This window comes from Trifolium pratense, linkage group LG6 (genome assembly GCF_020283565.1).
Source record: "Trifolium pratense cultivar HEN17-A07 linkage group LG6, ARS_RC_1.1, whole genome shotgun sequence".
NCBI classification, from domain to species: domain Eukaryota; kingdom Viridiplantae; phylum Streptophyta; class Magnoliopsida; order Fabales; family Fabaceae; genus Trifolium; species Trifolium pratense.
In genome coordinates, this window is record NC_060064.1 from 12,323,258 (window position 1) to 12,340,984 (window position 17,727).

Genomic DNA, 17,727 nt, shown 5'->3' on the forward strand with positions numbered 1-17,727 from the left:
AGTTCTTGAGCAGATCGTTATATCTATCGAATTTGTAGTTTTAACTTGCAGAGTATCCTAAAATCATAAAATCGGAATTAAATTAAAATCAACCAATATTAATAATGCGAAAAGCAATGTTCTTAGAATAACTTTTTTAGACAACTTTCTCTCTCATACTCACATTGTATTCTTATTTTCTCTCTCCCTTTTTCGTCTATTTTTTTTATCCAATAAAAAAAGAGGAAAAAAAAAAGGGAAATCGGATACCTCAATAATATCATCTTGTTGGTTAAACAATTGAACGATGTTCGTAGGAGTAGTGTTGAACTTTTCAATCGTATTTGTTTGTATTTCGTCCATTTTTGTTCTTCTTCGCCTATACAAACATCAAATTTACTACTCCCTCCGGTCCTTTTTATAAGGAACAATTTGAAGAAAAAAAATTGGTCCTTTTTATAAGAAACAATCATTAAATTTATTCTTACAATTCCATTTCTACCCTTATTAAATTGTATCCATTCCAAAGTTATGCATTAATTAGAGTGACATATTCCCTAAGAATAAATTAATACACCAAGGTTAGTTTTGGAATAGATTGTAAAATTTTAGAATTTTTATTAAGAAAGATAAGGTTTCTTGGTATGTGTGTTTTTACCAAATTGTTCCTTATAATAAGGACCGGAGGGAGTATTAAATATGTAAATAAAGTACCCTCAAAATATGATCTTGAAAGAGTAAGCAACATCACTCTTTCAAAAGAAAATAATTCATGTTTGACTCATAGAGTCGTCTATTTGAAATATGATCTTATTGGTAGTCCATTAGCATATCCAAGATGGACAATTGAGACTACTTATTATTGCTTGTCGAGAGTCTTTTATCTATCTAATCTACACAAGACAGTATAATAAGAGTCTTTTGTATCACTAAAACAAGACGATATCTAACTAGAACAATAACAGTATAATAAGCATTGTTACACAAAACATTTCATTATAAATGATAAAAGAATAAAAAATAAATAAATAAATAAATAAAGTGTCTTCTATCTATGTAATTAACACACAACAATGAAGAAAAATTAACTAACCAACTAATTATAAATGATAAAAACAAGAGTCTTCTATACATATAATTTACACACACAACATAAAAATAAAATAAAAAGAGTTGCGCCAATTGTTTAATCAGTGAAAGAAGAGAACAACGAACAAGGAGAAAAAAAATGAATGAAACGTAAAGAATGAAAGAGAAGCATGAAGCTGAAGCCTACCCTTTTTTTTACTGTGAATAGACAGATCAAAATAGGACTTTATGAATGAATATTAATAAATAAAAGTTTCAGATTTTGATTGATCTAGCAGAGAAATAGCTTAATTACGAGCTACGAACAAGGCTAACGAAGGAGAACAATGAGGAGGAGGCGAATAAGGACGACGAACGGACGCATTTAGGGTTTTGATCTGTATCGAAGAGGAGGAAGGAAGATGAACGCGTTTTTATTTTTTTGTTTAAACAAATTGTTACCTTTTAATATCAGCACTTATTATTTTTGTCACTTGTCATATATCTATGCAATGAAAATGAGTAAAAGAAGCTCATACAAATGGAGCAAAGCCGCAAGTGAATACTCTGAAATGAGTCTGTTTGTTGTTTTGTGACCTTGTTGTTTTGTGACCCTTGTGTGTTGTTTATTTATTTGCAAAATATTTGATTTGCAAAATATTTTCTTCAACTACAAGTATCCAAAGGAAAGAGAAAAGACAACTCACGAAGACAAATGAATAAATATCAGCACCGTCAAATTCCATCTTAAATGAAGTTAAATAATCATCAAAAATCACATAAACTGCGTCGTTTTCTATGAAATTTCTTATATGAAAATATGAAAATTATTTGTGGTAGAAAGAAATTATTTAGTTTGGTGTATGGTTTTAATTACAAACAATATTCTAGTACAATACATAACTACCTTAAGAAGAAAGAAATTATATGCTTTGAGAATGACATGCTTCCTATAAAATATGGACTTATAATTACTATAATATTAATAATTCTAGTTGCTTTTACAATGTTGTACTATTTTTAATTAGCAGGATTTTAGATTTCTATATTCTGTTTGGTGTGGAATTTCTGGTAGCTAGTATGGTTGGTCTTGGATGCATCTTAAGAATGGAAAAATTCAATTTTTACTCTCTCCGTATAACTTTGGCTTTTTTGAGACAACTAAATAAGAATTATATAAAAAAAAAAATAATTAAAATTCGGCACAATACGTGTACGAATAGAGAACTAACTTATAAAGGAGTAAGTTTAACATCCGTAAAGATCTTTTACTAGTAAAAGGAAGATTGAGTTGCTCTTAGGCCTTCATTGTGATGATGTGTCACCTCTAATAAAATTGCTTACAAAAGGATATATCAATACTAAAAAATGAAAAAAATGAAAAATTAAATTAGACATAACGGAAATTTTTCTTATAATTTGTGATTGTGTTAATCCTCTAGAACTTGAAAGAGCACAACTTTTCATATATAAAAAACATTTACAAAATTAAACATATTTGTAGTTGAGTAGTATCCTGTATAAATGTGCAATAACCTATCCACTTTCTCACATCATGCAATTGTACTACTCATTTTGTGTGTTCATTCTTTAATCTATCAACCTCTTTGTACTGAAATGTGTTTCTTGGTCAAAGGAACTTCAACAAGCTAAGTATCATCGTTTTAAACTCTCATTTTTTTGCGTTATGAGTATATTTTAAAGATTACATAAATTCATTAGTGTGTGTTTCTATATATATATATAGTTACATTCCCAAGCATGCGACTCAATGTTTAAGAAATTGATATACATAGGTATGAGATAATTGTCTTTCATTTAAGTTTGTAAATTATAATTGTTTGATTGCTCTTATGATCTTATAAGACATCATATCTAATAACTTTTTTAATTATCTCTATCTTTTTTCAGGTTGAAAATGGTCATTTAGTGTTTTGTTCCACAGTTGCAAGCTTTAAGTAATTGTTAGAATATTGTATTTATTTTCAATTTTCAAATCTATTTATCTATCTTCTATCTATTAAGCAAGCATTGTGATGATTTGACACCTCTAAAAAATTTCATGCAACTTCTTATTCTAGGTGAATAAATAAATAATATAACTTTTATAATTCTACAACTTTCTATCTATTTCATATAACTTTTATAATAAAGAGAAATAAAACTATAGGTATAAAGCTAGCCCTGTATATAAAAAAGTCTCAAATTCGGCAGAAGGCGTGCACAAATAGAGAATTAACTTGCAAAAGAATAAGCTTAACATCCGTAAAGATTGCCAAAAATTAATCTAAAACCAACAAGAATTAAATTCCAAAATTTGAGATATCAAGGCATTTTAAAGGATTGTGTCACCAAAGACTGAAGTTATAGGTAAAGCTCTCCCTCCGTGTATAAAAAAAGTCTCAAATTCGGCACAAGGCGTGCACGTATAGTGATCTAACTTACAAAAGAGTAAGATTAACATCCGTTGTAGAAACTCGTGAAAATATATGAAAATGTTTGTATATTCACTGTATTGTAGAAATACAAGTAGATGATCCTCTTTCATGTAAAAATGAATGAAGATATTTTAATACTTTTTTAGAATATGTGGCTCGTAAGTTGTAACTATTGGTAGTCAACAAGGTAACAAATAAACACTCAAGATAAATATAAGGGTTTGTTTACAAAGATAGACAAAAATAGTACCTCTTTGCTTCTTTTTTCCACCAGCTGCGGATGTAGCAAAATTCATGCATATATAATTAGCTATGCTTTATGTCCCCCTGCTTTTGATGGAGGAAATATATTTTACTAGCTCTTTAACCTTGTTTAGGTGGTTGTTTCTATTCTTCTTCTTCTTCTTCTTCTTCTTCTTCTTCTTCTTCTTCTTCTTCTTCTTCTTCAATTGCACATGAGGTACACAATTGGAGTAGGAGATGTAACAAGTAACCACAATATAACAAGTCAATGATAATGCAAAACGAACAATGAGGCCATCCTTTAATGCTTGATGGAACTTGTCACCGGAGCATGGCGCCAAAGACACTCCTCCACAGAGATTATTATTATTATTATTAGAATAATTATAAGCTACTCCTCTTTGGAACATTGGAACTGGCCCCGACAAATCATTGTCAGAAAAATCAATCATTTTTAGAGTGTTAAGCAGGGAAAGTTCTTGGGGTATATGACCGCTTAACATGTTGCTTTCAAGCTTAAGAAGATTTAGGTAAGTGCATTTTGCAAAATCTATCGGGATTTCACCAGTGAATTTGTTATCGGAGAGATCAATGACGGTCAGATGGGATGGCTCCTGAGAGTTCATTGACTTAAAGGTCTACCCCTGCAACTAAAGAGCAGTATTGAACACCACGCGGAAACTGGCCCTTCAACCCCATGTTGGATAGTTTGAGATTTAGTACTCTAATTTCATCTGGATGTCAGCATTCAACACCATTAAAAACTACATATGGAACCTTCTGTTTCGTTGTTAAAGTTCCAATTTTGTAAGTAATTATTTGGGTCTTCCAAGGAATTCTTAACGGATTTTAAACAGACTATATCAGTATTGGTACTCTGACTTGAGGCACAGGAATATTTGGAATAGAAAATCCCTTTTTATTTGAAAAGTTATTTCCACGCAGATACGGAAATCAGAAAATTAAGTCGAAGAATGGTGTGAAAAATTCAGGAAATTCAAATACCCAAGGGTTTAATGATCTGTATTCTATAATGTTACTTATCAAGATCATAATGTCATGTGAGAAAATAAAATTCTACACTAAAGAAAGACACTATAGTTTGTATAAGTTTTTGATTGACAACACTATTAAATAAGAACATGGCAGAAATATAGCTACTTAAACAAGAAACTGTACCTGATAGAAACGTGACTAATGAGTATGGGCCTTTAACCAAGAGTATGGAAGGTTTACAGTTACACTAGGAAAAAGACAAAAGCAGCAATAGGATGTGACGTGCTCCTTAACATCATTTCAAGTAGTTTTTAAACAGTACTGACTGCTATATGTTGCAAAAGGCAAACTCGTGAATAACAGGAATGAGTAGTTGATCGTACGCGTTATACTATTTCTTTTTCAAAAACTCTATTTTGCATCCACCGAAAGCAAGACTCCCACCTATTGTGATAATGAGAGCATAGCATCAATGGCAGTTAACATGAAGAGTAAATATGACAAGTATTGGTGCAGTTCTAATGGAGTAAACATGATTTTGTTGATTGCGGTTGTTCTAGACCCTATGAGCAAATTGGGTTATGTAAATCACTACCTTGGGTATTTTTTTTGAAGAAGCAACGACAGATGTATTAAAGGCGACACTGTCGTCTTCTTTGAAATCAATTTATCGAGAATATCAAGGCGTCGAGGAAGGATCTCAAGATATGGGAGAATCTCAGCCAGAGGAAGATGATGATGATATTCATGGGATGGGCTTCAATGTAAAAGCAACTGGACATAAAACCGATACTAAGTATGAGCTTGATAAATACCTCACTGAAGACTGTGAACCTCATAGTAAGACCATTTACAATGGTCATGTTGAAAGAAGATTCAACACCAAAAAACAGTGCAATGGGGTATTTAATAAAGGGTTGAATGTGACATGGAAGGGAGAGAAGTTGAAACAATTCAACAGAGTTGAAATCGCAAAGGGGGGACACGCGGCTTCCTTCTTGTGGTTTTGAAGCAGGTGTGTGTGCAACACGCGCGATAGGGTGAGAGTGGGCGTTTCGTTCATGCGGAGAGAGAAGGAAATGTGATAAGATCCAGCCGCGTGGCTGGCTGTGATTGGTTGGTTGGATTTTTATCTATTTAATACTTTGAACTCAATTATTTCGTTGCAAATTAATTTTTTATTTTTTTATTTTTTCACCAAAATTTATGATTTTTTTTTGTTTATAAATAGAGACTTGGTTCATTTGATTTGGACACAGGAAAAAAAATCGATTTTTTCACTATATTAATCTTTTATTATCTTTCTAGCAATTGAATTATGATTTATGGGCTGATTTGAATGTAGCGCAGCTTGGTAGCGCGTTTGTTTTGGGTACAAAATGTTACAGGTATACAACATATATCACTGTCAAGGTCAAGAGTAAATTTATTATTTAGATTAGAAAATTCGATTCAAAAATTCAAAAAAATAAAATAAGAGACTCGAAATTTGTCGCCTATTTTGTCGTGGGGGGTTGGTTCACGGGTACCACCTTTGTAACTTCATGGTATATTCATGGATTGGCAAGTTCCTATTTGGAAGGTTGTAATTGACTCTTGATTCAATCCAATATAAAGGATTAGTCAATCAAATAATAGATAGTAAACGGGTTGGTTTGAAAATGAATGAATTACTGGTTGTAGAATATTATTCTCGTCAGACTTAAACCTAATTAAAATAACAATAATTTTGATGCGAGGATTTTATCGTGTATTCAAATATGGAATTTGAATCTTTAGCACAAATCCATATATTCAAAATAGGTCTAAAATGAAATAGATGTATCTAGGGATTAGTCATTTCAAAGATACAAAGAGACCAACATAAAACATAATTAGGGAACTTATGAGAGATCTTTCTCTTCTATCTCCCATCTATCTAGTCTCTATCTTCTTTAGGAATCAAATTCGCCAAAGGTGCGCGTTCATGTTTTTTAATTAAAATATTGTGACAAGAAATTTGTCTTTATCGCAGATTCACTGTCGTTACTTCCCCTGTAAATATAGGCACGACATTTGTCTTGAATGGTTTGCTGGGAATTGTGCACTTGGAGACAGGTGTGGTTGGGCACATGATAAAATTTATCAATGTCGTCGATGGTTAGTGTAAAAATGGAGTTTGAATTTTAATGTATATTCATATATTTTTGTAGAAAAAGTACAAAGGCTATGCTAATTATATTTACAAAGCAAGCATGAAACGTAAATGGAAAATGGTCAAAGATACTTAATTACAAACAATTCCTATTGAATGAAAATATCTCCTATTAATCACAAATTCATTGCCATCTTGATTTGAATGGAAACCGTGTACAGCTAAGCATGATTTGCTGTGATAACACTCCCCCTCAAGATGGGAGGTGTAAGTTGGATAAACCCATCTTGCTCTTTAAATGCATGAATTGATCTTTGCCCAATGACTTGGTAAGTAAATCAGCAATTTGATTTGCGGAACTGACCTTCATGGTAGTAATGAGACCGGAAGAAACTTTTTCACGAACAACATGACAATCGATTTCTATGTGTTTCGTCCGTTCATGGTATACCGGATTTGAGGCAATATGAAGAGCAGATTGGTTGTCACAAAACAACGGTATTGATGTAGAAGGAGATAGACCAATATCTTTCATAAGATAGGAGAGCCAAGTAATTTCACAAGTTGCATTAGCCATTGCTCTATATTCAGCTTCAGCCGAGGAACGTGAGACCACACTTTGTTTCTTTGTCTTCCAAGAGATTATGCTAGAACCCAAAAAAATGCAGTATCCAGTAGTGGAGCGTCGAGTGGTAGGGCAACTAGCCCAATCTGAATCACAATAACCTTGAAGAGAAAGATTTGAACTAGAAGGAAAGAAGAGACCTTGGCCCGGAGTCGCCTTGAGATAGCGAATAAGTCGAGTAGCAGCATTCATGTGTGGTTGGCGAGGAGCATGCATGAATTGACTCAAAATATTGACCGGGTATGTGATATCAGGGCGCGTGGCGGTGAGATAAATGAGACGACCCACAAGGCGACGATAAGGCGCGGGATCAGATAAAATTGTACCATCAGATGGAGATAATTTTAAATTTTGTTCCATCGGAAAGTCTACAGGTTTGGTGGCAGTAAGACCACTATCAGATATAATATCAAGAGCATATTGTCGTTGACATAAAAAAATACCCTTTTTTGATCTTGCAACTTCAATGCCCAAAAAATATTTCAAACGACCCAAGTCTTTAATTTTGAAGTGTTTGTGTATAAGATCTTTAACCAAATTCATGAGATGGAGATCTGAACCTGTGAGGACAATATCATCGACATACAGTAGCAAATAAACAGAACCAGATTCACGATTCAGACAAAAAAGAGATGGGTCAGCTGTACTATGTGAGAAACCAAAGTTAATAAGAACTTCTGAAAATTTTGAATACCAGTTTCTTGATGCCTGCTTAAGACCATATAATGATTTATTTAACTTACAAACGAGAGGCTCCCCCTGACGCCTAAAACCGGGTGGCAACTGCATATAGACATCCTCATGTAAATCTCCGTGTAAGAAAGCATTATTGACATCAAGTTGATGAAGAGGCCAATTTTTTGCAGCGGCAACAGAGAGAATGACTCTAACTGTAACAAGTTTAGCAACTGGAGCAAAAGTGTCAAAATAATCAACCCCTTCAACTTGGGTATATCCTTTAGCAACTAAACGTGCTTTATACCGTTCGATGCTTCCATCAGATTTTCGTTTAATTTTGAAAACCCAACGACAACCTATCGGTTTTTTCCCAGGTGGTAGTGAAACTAAAGACCATGTTCTGTTTTCACACAAGGCGTCAATCTCCGATTGCATTGCGTTGCGCCATTCCGGAAAATTCTTAGCCTCAGTGTATGATTTTGGCTCAGATTCAATAGCAATTTTTGATAAAAAAGAACGATAAGTAGAAGAAAAATTATGAGAAGATAAGAAATTGCAAAGAGGATAAGGATTACCAGGAGTATGAGTCGAAGAAGATGCCTGTGATGAGCTGAGAGAGCAAACATAGTCAGTGAGGTAGCCGGGCGGTTTTCGTGTTCGAGTGGGGTGGTTGTGAACTACTGAGGAAGGTTGGGGTGGTACTGGTTCATTGTTGGAAGATGATGGCTCTTGATTTGGATGTGGATTAAGTGGGGGAATATGTGGTGTTGTTTGTATGGGGGAGGGAGGATCGTATAGTGTAGGTGGGTCATCAAATGGATATATGGTAGAAGGTGTTTCAATTGGTGGCAATGGTAAAACTAAGGGAGATGATTCAACATTAAGCATCTTATATGGAAAAATATGTTCATGAAAAATAGCATCTCTAGTTACATATATTTTTTTTGATGATAAATCAAGTATTTTGTAACCTTTTTGACCATGGGGATAACCTAAGAAAACTCCCGGAGATGCACGTTTATCAAATTTGTGGGAAATTTGTGTGTTGTGACCATATACTAAACAACCAAAAACACGAAGGTGAGAAAGATTTGGTTTTTTGTTAAATAATATTTCATGAGGTGTACGACCTTTGAGAACTTTAGATGGTAAACGATTGATTAGATATGTAGCTGTTAACACAAAATCACCCCAAAAATTTAAAGGCAAATTAGATTGAAAATGTAGAGCACGTGCAACATTTAATAAATGTCTATGCTTACGCTCAACAACTCCATTTTGTTGTGGGGTGTAAGCACAACTTGATTGTTGCAATACTCCCAAATCTTTGAAAAAATTATTAGTGTGGGAGTTGAAAAATTCACGTGCATTGTCTGATTGAATTTTTTTAATATGTGTATGAAATTGTTTTTCAATCATTTTAAAAAATTGAGGAATTAGTGTGTTAACTTCACTTTTGTGATGCATGAGAAAAACCCACGTGCTTCTTGAAAAATCATCAACCACAGTAAGAAAAAATTTTGCACCGGAAGAGTGAGATTTATTATAGGGTCCCCAAACATCAAAATGTACTAACTCAAAACATGTAACAGTAGAAATGCTACTTAATGGAAATTTTAAACGAGTTTGTTTTGCCAAAGGACAAACATTACATGAACATTTATTTGAAAACTTAATGCTAGAATCAAGATTATTGAATTGGGAAGATAGAGTGGGGGCTGGATGTCCTAAGCGCCAATGCCACAAATCAAAGAAAGATTCAAATGAAACTGCAGAGGAAATGATGGTTGGAGAATGGTTCATAAGGTAAAGGCCTCCATGTTGCTCACCCATCACAGAAGTCTTCTTCGTCCTCTGGTCCTGTAAAATACATGAAGTGGAAGTAAAAGTGATAGAAGAGTTAGTATCACGTGATAATTTGCTAATAGATAACAAATTAAATTGAAATGAGGGAACATGTAAAACATGTGGAATTAAAAGACCAGTTTTCAAATAAATAGAACCAATATGATGTACCGGAACAAGTTTATTGTCAGGTAATTTAACAGAAGTGGAGACTTTTTTGTAGGAATGAAAAAAAGAAAGATCAGATACCATATGATGAGTTGCTCCAGAATCTAAAATCCAAAGAGAGGAAGAAGGTTTTAAAGACGCAAAACATTGAAAAGAAGTACCTGCAAAATTTGCTAGAGGTTGATTATTATCGGACTTTATGAGAGAAAGCAATTGCTGGATTTGAGTCTGAGACAAATTAACCAATGGCTGAGAATCCGAAGATGAAGCAACAGCAGCAGCAGTGGGATGACCGTGTGAAGCAGAAGGTCTCGAGCCTCGACTATCACGAGAGGAAGGCCCACGACGGGTTTTGTTGGATCCAATATTATGTTTCCACCAAGGAGGATATCCAATCTTACTGTAACAACGACTATCTGAATGTCCATCAATATCGCAGATTGAACAATGATAAAGGGGTTTAACATTGCCATCGCGAGAATTAGTGGTATGTTGGGCCGCCATAGCAGATTGTTCCATTGCAATGGAACGAGAATCAGATAATGAACGTTGACGTTCTTCCTGCAGCAAAAGAGAGTATGCTTTCGGCACCGAAGGAAGAGGATCCATTAGGAGGATTTGACTCCGAACAGATGAAAATGAATCATTTAAGCCTTGTAAAAAATCCATGAGATGTTCAGTAGCATAAATTTCATTGAAATTGGGTATAACACCACACGCACAAGCAGGAAGTGTACGATAAGAATCAAGTTCATCTCGATAGGCCTTGAGTTGTGTATAATAAGTAGCAATGGAATTGGTTCCTTGAGAAAGGTTCGAAATGGCTCGCCGTATTTCAAAAATACGAGGTGCATTTTTTTGATTAAAACGCGTAAGGAGATCAAGCCATATATCACGTGCACTTTTGATCCAAAGAATGGAATTTGCAATTGTTGGGATAGTGGAATGAACAAGCCAAGATTGAACCATGCTATTGCAACGAATCCAGTTAGAAAAATTGGGGTTGTTGGGTTCTGGTTTGAGGATGGTGCCATCAATAAATCCAAGTTTGTTTTTAGCTTCTAGGGCCATGGTAATTGCACGGCTCCATGTGGGGTAATTATCCCCATCAAGAAGTTGTGTAACTAGTAATTGTCCTGGTTGATCAGAGGAATGAAGAAAATATGGAGAGGATGGATTTGGAATGTTGTTGGCTTGATTTGGAATGATGTTGGCAGCCATGAGTGATTAAAGAATGAAGGATCGGTGGTAGGCTGATACCATGTAAAAATGGAGTTTGAATTTTAATGTATATTCATATATTTTTGTAGAAAAAGTACAAAGGCTATGCTAATTATATTTACAAAGCAAGCATGAAACGTAAATGGAAAATGGTCAAAGATACTTAATTACAAACAATTCCTATTGAATGAAAATATCTCCTATTAATCACAAATTCATTGCCATCTTGATTTGAATGGAAACCGTGTACAGCTAAGCATGATTTGCTGTGATAACAGTTAGCCTCCAAGAAATGCATATACGGTGATGATTGTCTATTTTCGCACGGTCCCAATGATGAGCGGAGGAGGCTCTCTCCTTACTTTCGGACAAATTTGTGCACGAAGTTTTTCACTACTGGATGTAGGTTTGGAGGTAGGTGTTATTTTCGCCACATTCGCTCCAAGGCTGAGAAGCGGTTTTTGTATTGAAAAAACCGGTTTGACTCAAGCATGGATGTTCATGATGAAGAATTGTGGATGTGGCAAGACTAACATTAGCTTCATTGCTCCATGTTGTTGACAGTTGATGAAATTGGTTTCTAAATGTCTTAAAGTTGTTTCCTTAATTGTCTTAAAGTTGTTTCCTTAAAAAAAATGTGACAAAAATTAATATATTGTTGAAGACAATTAATATATCAGGTGTATACACCTGAATAAACAATATATTAATTTCTTTACTCCTGATATACACCTAACTAGAACATCAACTGGTGCGGTGCACGGGTCTGATTAGCTGTAAGATATATAATGATTAAATAAGATATGATAATTCTAATAATGTAAGGTATATGAAAAAAGTTGAGTAACATTAAACGATAGTTCAAAAATAATTTTGGATAAGTATTCATACAAAGAAAATTATGTTATATTACGGAAAACTTCCTTATAGACCACATTCGAAGTCTTGGTCGTATCTTCAACGTCGTCATCGATGATCAATATTTTTAATCCTTTTCTAGAAGTAACTCTTGAAATTGCAACATACAACTGACTATGTGAAAACACTGGCGACGGAAGATATATCCCAACATGCTTTAAAGATTGTCTCCGACTCTTATTAATAGTCATCGCAAAAAAAATCATTATAGGAAATTGTAATCATTATAGGAAATTGTCTCCGTTGAAATTTAAAAGGAATTCTCACGTCAGATGGTGTCAGAGAAAATCTAGGTATGAAAACCTGATCACCAATATTACTTCCTGAAATAAATTTTCCTTCAAGAGCACGTTTTCCCAATCTCGTAATAATAAGTCTTGTTCCATTGCATAATCCTAATTTTTTATTCAAATTCCTTAATAGCATAACTGGAACTCCAACTTTAAGTCTCAACTTGTGATTTGGAAGTTCAGACATAGAAATCATGTTCAAAAATTCGGAAGTATGAACACCATCCACTGTTTGACCGTCTACATTTTGTGTGAGTGGAGTATCATAACTCAAATATGTTTTTTCTTCACCAGGAATTAAACCCAACATATAATCATTTATTGTGTCGACTATTGAATCTTTAGGAGCTTGTATAACTATATTTTGGAAATACGTTATATCGTTCATGTTTTGTAAAAGTTGGGGATAGGTGTTTTCAACGATAGAAGCAAGAGGATCACCTAAATTTGGAATGAATAAATCTGATGGAATGTCAAGTTCTAAATCATCGTCGTTGTCATCTCCAATTTCTCCATCGTCAACACTCAAAACTCATTCAGAAAACAATCTTCTTTGTTCAACGTCTACACTCGAAGCACCACCGAGAAGCCTCATGTTTTTACTCAATGTTAAAACTTCACAAAAATTCCAAAGAGCTGAAGAATTAATAGTAGCATGAACAACTTCTGGTCTTGTACCTTTGGGTATTACTGGTAGAATTTGTCTAAAATCTCCGCTAAAAACAACAACTTTTCCACCGAAAGGAATGTGTTTATTTTTTTCATCAACAGACTTGATAATATCTTTTAAAGTTCGATCAACAACTTCGAAATAGTGTTTGTGCATCATTGGTGCTTCATCCCATATAATGAGTTTTGCTTTTTGTATTAATAGCGTCAAAAGGCTTTTAGGAACTATGGTACATGTTGAAAACTCGTCAACATTTAGAGGAATACAAAACCTTGAATGTGTTGTTCTACCGCCAGATATAAGCCATGTAGCGATCCCACTTGAGGCAACTATTAAAACTATCTCACCTTTTGAGCGTAATGCGGCTGACATAACCCTCCAGATAAATGTCTTCCATGTACCGCCATAACCATAAAGAAAAAACACACCAGGTTTGTTTTTGTTAACTCTTGTCATGATTGTGTCATATACTTTACGTTGCTCTGAAGTCATAGTTGACATCAATCTAACGTGTTTCTCAGCTAATGATTGTCTGTTATAATTCAATTCGTCGTGTATTAAACTATTTTGTATATCAGGAACTAATGATGTGTCTGCTCTAGGCATTGGAGGATAATCTTTTAAACTCTTGTATCAATTGATCATCGGCTAATATTCGGCTAATATTAAATCTGCAATGTTAAAATCAAAATAATGAATGTGATTAGTTACATGACTATGGTTGTGTTTGGTTGTATTGCAAAAAAATTGATGGCAAAATTACACCACAAGTCCTTTATCTTATTTATTTGTAACACTTTGGTCCTTTATCTTTTTTTTGTAACACTTTGGTCCTTTATCTTTTATTTGTAACACTTTAGTCCTTTATTTTTTTTATTTATAACACTTTAGTCCTTTTTTTAAACAGTTTGGTCTTTTATCTTTTTTTATTTGTAACAGTTTGATCCTTTATTTTTTATAAATAAATAAGATAAAGACCAAAGTGTTACAAAAAAAAGATAAAGGACCAAATTGTTACCAAAAAAAAGATAAAGGACCAAACTGTTACAAAAAAATAAGATAAAGAACCGGTAATGTAATTTTGCCAAAATTGATTTAGCAGAATTAAGTTTGATAATAACTTTCCAAATCACATGTAATAATAAATTTTCAAATCTCACATGATAATTATTCTCTAAATTTATGATCCGGTAGAAAAAAAACATTGATCAGGAAAGACATAAAAATATTTCGTGATGAATAATATAGTCAACAATAATTTTGATATGATATACTTTTAAAATTGATGGTGCTTATCAATTATTGCACATAATTTTAATCATAATTGGTATACTTGTCATAGTGGTTGGAAATATTGCTTTGCATTGAAGGGTTGTGGGTTCAAATCCTAGTCAACACAAAATTGTATTATTTTTAAATAAAAATTGCAAGATAAAATGGAGGGAAATCAGGAAAAACAAATTAGGTTTTATGGTTTGCTTGTGTATACAAGCTTATAATATAAAATATATATTATTTATTTATATAGGTGCATATAGTATTCTTTGTGGATTGTCTTCAACAATAGTATTTTGTTTAATAAGTTCACACCCTGAGTATATGATTATTGACAAACCTAATATCTTGAATCTAAAAGAGTAATCAGTCAATTTAGTCCCTAAACTATCACTCTCTCACCAACTTAGTCCCTAAACTATTAAAATCAACTAAAAGGTCCCTAAACTATATTCACATCCTTCAATTTAGTCCCTAAACTATTAAAACCAACTAAAAGGTCCCTAAACTATATTCACATCCTTCAATTTAGTCCCTCAGTTAACTTTTCCGTTAAGTAACTGTTAGTAGTTCCTAAACTATAAAAAATACTTCAATTTAGTCCCTAAACTATCTTAAAAAACAACAAAATAGTAACAACACTGTTAAATCATTACTGCTAAATCAAATTACTGCTAAAACAAATAGTCTCTAAACCATACTGTTAAATCAAATTCATTTTTAACATAATTCATTACTGCTAAACAACACTGAAAAAGCAACTGTAACACATAAGAGCAGACACAAACATTTGAAATATTTATGTCTCATGATTCTACTACTAGTTCTTATCTAGAAGAAGAAATTGTATTACTGAAAGGAGCTAGATCAATAGATAAATGAAAAAAGCAATGCGCCCAGTCAAGGACAAATCCTCTTTAGCCCCAAGCTATAAGCCAAAAGAGGAAAATACAACCAGAGGATCGATTCTCTGTTACATTCTTATAGAAGAAATTTCACGAAACAGAAAAAATAAGGCAAACGAAATGAAGCAAGCTCCTTAAACGATAACAATTAGGAAAGCAAGGTAAGGCCAGTAGCCTGATAAAAAAAGAAAATGTTCCTCAGTACAGCCTAACCAATCACCCACTCCTCAGTACAGTCACTATAATACTTAAACAAATTAGGACCACAAAGCAACATAAACAATAATATAGATGGTAATAATATAAGAGATACAAAAGCTTCAAAATAGCAGCAACATGAATAAGCGAAAAAAGAAGCAACAACAACATGGTTCACGCTAAAACAAATTTGGTTCAAGCTAAAACAACACGGTTCATTGTACTAAAAAACACAAATTTCATTCATGAAAATTAACAAGTGAGAATAAACCCTTACAAATTTATAAAAGTTAGAACGAAAAACAGTGAAAAATGTACCTTAAAACAACGACGACAATCGGAATTGGAGCGTATAGGTGGCGCTAGGGTTTTCAGATTGAGATGATTTGAGAGAGTTGATCGAGAAGAGAGAGATACGAAGATGCAATTGAAGGGGGTTGAAGAAAAAAGAGTTGGTGACGGAGGACTAAATTAATGGAGTTAAGAGAGTTGATCGAGAAGAGAGATATAAGCGTAAAAGTAGCTTTTGGATTTTAGGGTTTTAAAGAACAGTTAACGGAAAAGATAACGGAGGACTAAATTGATGGATGGAAAATAGTTTAGGGACCTAATTGATGGATGAAAAATAGTTTAGGGACCTTTTAGTTGGTTTTAATAGTTTAGGGACTGAATTGGTGAGAGTATGATAGTTTAGGGACTAAATTGACTGATTACTCAATCTAAAACCTATCCATACGAGTATCAACAAACGAAAGAAAGAATGAATTCCCAAAATAGTACATGACGAGGAACTAAATGATGAGTTTGGGTTCTCTCAATTTATTATCCCTCCATTTATTCTCCATTTAGAGAGAGATAGACACATTAAAAATTAGTGGGACCCATTAAAAGTGGGTCCCACTAATTTGTGGACCCCACTAATTTTTTCTTGTGTCTATCTCTCTCTAAATGGAGAATAAATGAAGAGATAATAAATGGAGGGAACCTGAACTCGTAAATGACAACATAGAAAAAACCAGCAATGCAGATGATAGCAAAAATAAGGAAGAGTGAGAGAAAACGAATGTGAGTGTCGGAGAAGACCCGTTAATTATTTTTCTTTTGAAAATTCCTTTTTAATTCTTATATATCTTTTTCATTTTCTTTTATTTATCATACAATTTTCATTTCATTTTATTTTATCTACTAATAATCTACTAACATCTACTAAGTCTCTGTTTGGTAAAAAGTAACGAATAGTTGGTACTCCCACTATATTTTTTTGCTAAAGGAGAATGTTAACTTGTGCCCTTAAGGGCATATGTTAATTAAGGAAGCAAATATAGAAATTATTTCGGGGGAACTTGTGCATTTTTACTTTTATGCATTAAATTTCTTACATTATTAAATACAATATTTCTATATTTGGATACCTTATCATGTGTTCTTAGGGCACACGTTAACATAACCCTTTGCTAAAAAACCAATTCTATCTATACAAAATAATTTTAATTATAAGGTTAGTTTTGTAAATGTTCTTTAATTAATTAAAAAAAACAAAAAACCTCAAATCATGTTAAAATAAACCTGGTTAAGGACATTTTTATTCACACAGTGGGTTAATACCACTATTTTTTTTTTATCAATTAGACTCAAATCATGAAAAATATACATTGGTTAATTTAGCATGAATAATTATCAATTATTTGAGGGAAAAATTATTTCTAATGTGCGGAAGAAGGAGAACAATTTTTTAAAAAGAAAACGAACGTTAACTAGGAAGAGAAATATTAGATTAGACTTTTTCTTGTATTTATTTTATATTTTTTCAATATTTTTTTAGTAAATTATAATGAAGGATACAAAATTTGAAATGTGGTTAATCCTATTAAAGACAAATTAATAAATTTGGTGGTAATCAATTTTATTATATTAGATTATTATATTAGATTATATTAGAAGTAGAGAAGTAGAAATATTAGTATTTTCTATCAAAAAAGAAATATTAGTATTTGAAAAAAAAAAACTGATTTTTTATTGACAGTAAAAGATAAAATAATTACTATTAACCCCATTTGAAATTATATTTTCCTTTTT

The 17,727-nt window shown here is 32.8% G+C and overlaps 1 pseudogene; it reads right to left on the minus strand.

Moving 5' to 3' along the window:
- Positions 1–12,306: 12,306 nt before the first annotated feature.
- On the minus strand, positions 12,307–13,897 carry LOC123890569 (annotated as a pseudogene).
- Between the last annotated feature and the right edge of the window lie 3,830 nt (positions 13,898–17,727).